General features: G+C 35.6%; 1 long non-coding RNA gene across 1 annotated transcript in view; it reads right to left on the bottom strand.

Moving 5' to 3' along the window:
* Positions 1-1,448: 1,448 nt before the first annotated feature.
* LOC108512396 (uncharacterized) overlaps positions 1,449-5,260 on the bottom strand; it is a 29,166-nt gene continuing 25,354 nt past the window's right edge. Inside the window, exon 2 of the long non-coding RNA XR_001880590.1 lies at positions 1,449-1,979. This is a non-coding gene — a long non-coding RNA (uncharacterized LOC108512396). The remainder of the gene's footprint in view (positions 1,980-5,260) is intronic.

Here is a 5,260-nt window from a genome sequence, read left to right as displayed (position 1 = left end):
GGAGACTGCATGCATGGTTGCACTTGAGGTGGGGTTGGTTTGGGGTCAAGATGCTGGCAAGCACAGGTCTGGATGTCTCCTCTGTGCCCCTCAAGCAGGAGAGATCACTCAGGGTGGGCCCAGAAGAAGCTGCAGTATGGGGAGGGAGTAGGTGGGCTTGTGTGTGGCCATAGGGGCCACCTCACTGGAGCTCTCCATTAGTTAGGTACAGTCAGCAATTGCAAAAGCCACAGTGTGGGTCTCTAGGGCACCCAGGACTTCCTTGCAAACAGGCATGCCCAAGCTGAGGCCCCAGGAGAGGCCAGCAGACCAAGGGTTATTCGGATCAGACCAGCCCCATCTGATGGGCAAAATCACCCTGCAGAAATTAGTTTGACAGTTCCCCTAGGGCTAAAGTCTCCTATGGCAGCAAGTCAAGTCTAGAGAAATGGCCATCCCTGTCCATACTTCACTTCAGATGTGCATCTAACCGATATGCACTGCACCAAACCTTCTGGGCTTCACATTAGCTGGCTTGCTGCTCCTCCCCCTTCTCTAAGCAGCTCTTTCTGCCAACTTGAATTTTCATGTTGCTTGAGGAGGTATCCTCCTGCCGGGGCTCCAGAGGCCCATGGCAAGACAAGGTTGCTGCTTGCCAATTTAACCCACCCATTCCCCTGGAGCAATTGTGGTCCAGAAACGAGCCCCTGTGTGCCATAGCACCATACAGAGTTCCCAGCTTTATTCCCCTTCAGTCCAGCTTCTGTGCCTTCCCTCCATACCCACTTAGCATCTTCCCTCTGAAGATCTGTTAGAAGCATGACAGTCATCTCAGTCCCTCAGTGAGAGCTGTTCTACCTGGCTGCATTAGCTGGCCATCTTCTATTTGCTGAAGGCTTTATTTTTTAAGCATATTTATTGTAACATACATTAGTAATTAATGTACTTATTTAATTTTTAGTGGAACTACTACAGCATATTCTTACTTTTCCTGAGTGTCATTGAACTCCAGGTCAATTAAAACACACCTTTGAATTTTGATGAGTATTTTGCTTTGCTGAAGTTTAGTTTTTTGCTTGTGAAGACAGTTCATTTATTCAGTCACTGAATTCCACAAACATGTTGTGAACATTAATATCAATAATAATTCATAAGATGCTGTAGAAAATGCAAGTAATTGCAGAGAACCTTAGTTCTCAAGGGATATAGCATCTAGTCACCTGCTAACAAGCAACAAATAGTATAATAATTTATTATTCACAAAATTATATTTCATCTTTAAAAACAAAATTTGTAACTGAATAGCAAAGAAATGTTAAACAAAATGATTGAAGTCTGTTCATGAAATCAGTCCCAGTTGAAGTTAGTTGAGAATGATTCATGGAAAAGATAAGTTAGTTGAAATTAGGACAAATAGGTGACAGATAAAGAATAAGAACATATCTGGTTGTTAGACAATACAGGAAAATACAGTTTTTCCATCATTTATTCACTTAATGATATTCACTTAGGACACATTTGCACCTGTTGTGGGACTACAATAGGGAACAAAACAGATGTTTCTGTCTTCATAGTTTAGATGAGGGGTAAGCTAACTTTTTCTATAAAGGGTCAGATGGTAAATATAGTACCTTATCCACCTGTGTGGACCAAGTAGCAGTATCAAAGATACACATGAATATGCATGTATAATAATAAATAAAATAAATATCTATATTTTGTATTGTCTATATTTAAACTGTATTAAGAATAACTGAGTGAAATAAATTAAAAACTGATACAGTTTGACTAGAATAGGAAGTAGTAAGAGGGCAGTAGCAAGGATGTGGCTGGCAGTGGAATTGAAGCAGAGATGGCCCTTTGGGAGGGAAGATAAGGCATCATGTCTCCAGCAGGAAGGGATTCTCCTGTATTCTGCTGTGCTCAGAGACCAAGGGCAGGATCCAAAAGCTTGTGGTCAGTAGAAGTGGGCTGAAGGCGGTCTGGATGAAAATTAAGACCTGTGGATGAGAAAACTTGGGGTGAAAGGTTTAAAGACATGTCCTGATTACTGCTGAAACTACTCAGCTGTTGTAGCTTGAGAACAGTCACAAATAATACGTAGTGGAATAGGATAAGCTTGTTCCTATGAAACTTTATTTATGGGCAGTGAAACTTGAATTGTGCATAAGTTTAAAACATGACAAAATATTATTTTTAAAAAATTTTGTTTAGCCATTTAAAAATATAAGAAACATTCATAGCTCATACTCAAATTGGTAGAGGAATCACAGGACTCACATTTGACTCACAAGCAATAGTTTACTGGCTCACGGTCTATGAAGAAATAAAGGATATCTAGTTTTTCAAACTAACTATCTACATGCACTAGTCAAACTATAGTTTATTCATATGCTTATCACCAAATTTTAAAGTAAGATTTTATAAAATCCATAAATCTATAAAATAAATAATTTCAAAATAATAAAACAAAGCTTAAATCTTTATAGTTTAATAAATACTAATAACTTGTAAAATAGAGAAGAAATATATTAATTGGAATCAGTCACCAAGGGGTCTATACCTCAAAGAAGTAAGACTATGTTTCCCATTAATTTTTTTTACTTAGTCATGAGTAATACTAAGTTAATAATCCAAATTCACATTACTAATGTTCTGACTATGTGGTAAGCCAATGTCCACATCACTCTAAAAAAACCTCAAGATTGAATATATCAGTATGGAAAATATTAATGGACAGATTTCAACTCCACTCCCTTAAGTTCAAAGTTTAAAAGAGTTCTCAGCAAAATAAGCAGTGCATAGATATAAGAGTTAAGTTCTTGAAAACCTGAGATACAGAGGTGGGAAGCATTTAATTTACTATAACAAGTAGTTTGTCTCTCATGCCATTACCTAGAGAGGGAAATAGAGTCCATGCTAAGAGGGCATCTGCTGAAGGCATCAGGGGAGGGTATTGTTCCACAATAAATTAAATTGACTTTGAGTACCACCCACACTTTGCTATATTCACAGAGAATTATTGCAGTAAATAATATACCTCTGATTTTGATTGAAAGCATGAAAACTAATATATACTATGTCTTGGTTCACATAACCCAGCATTAAACTTCAACACTCTGGCACTGCTGATTATGGACTCAGATTTTTCTGAATTATTTTTAAAATCTAATTTTCATTTCTGCTATGGCACCCTCAGGGCACAAAGACTTAAGGTTCTTATTACATCAATGTTTTTATTCCTATACTTAAAGACATATAACCTTCTAAAGCAGAAAGGCGAAATTAATCAGATGCGATACAGCACCTTTCAAAAGATAGCACATATCTAATACCTGTCAGCTCATCAACGTTTGGTCTACTCCTCTACAAATTACTACATACATCATTCCTGACACCTAAACTGGTGTAGAGAATAAAGCAAAACTTGTAAATTCTGTAAAACTCACTAGCAACACATATGTAGTGAAGAATCTGTTCTCAATTATTTTATCTTTAACCCTCTTAGACACATAAATGCAGTGATAGACCCAATAACTTCTGTTAGAGATATATTATGCATATATACACACACACATACATATTTCATATTTAATTAAAATTAGAAAATTTAAAAACGAATGCACAAGTCCACATTTTGTTAAGCTATTAGAATGATATCATCACATCATTAGCATCTAGAAAACTTAACTCTGCATTCATAAACGAATGACAGTGGAAAAGATAATAATTTCTTAGCAATAGTTTTAAAATTATTTTTACTTTATGGACTCCCTGAAAGATACCTGGTGACCTTCATAGCTTCTTGGACTATACCTTGACAACTATTTCAGTGAAGACAAAAATAGCAATAATTCTTTGTGTGTGTGTAGTTAAAAAATTAAGCATTTACACTTTGAGAAATGGAATAAAGAATGGAATGTGGAGACTCTTTTGCTGTCTGGAATTATATGAACAAATAAATTTTTTTATCTTTTACTGATGAGAAGAGTCTACAAGTTTCTCTCTATCAATGGGAAGTAGAAAGGATAGGAAGGTTGGAAGAAGGATTCTGTGGAGGTGAGACAGTATGAGGTAGGGTTTCTTCTTTGATCCATGTGATCCAAGGGCATGAAGACAGGGAAGCTGATTGTGTTGCTAGGAGGCTAACTAAAAAAGAGGATTCAGAATGAGTAAATAAAGCCAATGAAACAATAATACAAGTTAGAACGCAGTGGCAGGGTGTGAAAGACAGTAACATAAGCAGGTCACACTGGATCAGTCAGTTCAACAAGACAGCTGTCTAGGGAAAATGCATTGAGAAACCTGGCCAGGAGCTTTTGTGCTTTCCAGTGCACATTCCAAAGTTCAGAGGCAAAATTGAACACCTGACTATCAAAAATGGTTTGTGATGGTGGTAGTGATTTAGTTGTGGCTACATTTTAAGATATGGAATTATGTCCATTGAGAATTTTCTGGAAGTTCAGTGACTATATCTTGAAATTTTGACTAGAAGCACATTTAAATTCAGTGTTTCAGCTGAATAAACTCTAGGTGAGAACATCTAATAGACAGATGAGAATATTTTTGGCAATCTGTTGTCAGAAGCTATCTGATCCACATATTTGTCCTTTTTGTTCTTCAATATTTGTGAATGTACTTGACTCTATTTTAAATGAATCTCTAGCATTTAAATACTAAAATTTTATGTTAAAATAACATTTTATTGAAATGTCAATATCAAAATAGATTTCCAACATTCTTTTCATATCATCAATTAAAGTTAAATATAAAATCCTAAGATTATACATATTAGAATGAAATAAAGTAAAATGAATTATGATGTAATTTAATTTAACCAAAATATGAAAAATGGCCAACTACTTTGGTAATTAAATATGAACCGGTAATTAACTATTGGTAATTAAGTATAAATTTACACAATGACATTACAGCATTATTTTTTCTAAATGTAGACTGTGGTAAATAACGGTTAATAATATTAAACTAGTACATTCCTGTTCTCTTTTATAAAGGTTAATAGATGCAGTTTGGTTCATTACACATTCAAAATCATTTAAGGAAGATTTGAATTAAAATTTAAATGATAAGTAACATTATTCTTATTCACTGTAAAAAGTAAAAATATTAAACATTTTAGTTTTTGATTTTATTTTTTTTTTTTATTTTTTTTTTGAGACGGAGTCTCGCTCTGTCACCCAGGCTGGAGTGCAGTGGCTGGATCTCAGCTCACTGCAAGCTCCGCCTCCCGGGTTCACGCCATTCTCCTGCCTCAGCCTCC

This window comes from Rhinopithecus bieti, unplaced genomic scaffold, assembly GCF_001698545.2.
Source record: "Rhinopithecus bieti isolate Rb0 unplaced genomic scaffold, ASM169854v2 scaffold_28121, whole genome shotgun sequence".
In the NCBI taxonomy this organism is placed as follows: Eukaryota; Metazoa; Chordata; class Mammalia; order Primates; family Cercopithecidae; genus Rhinopithecus; species Rhinopithecus bieti.
This window is presented reverse-complemented; position numbering and strand designations above follow the sequence as displayed.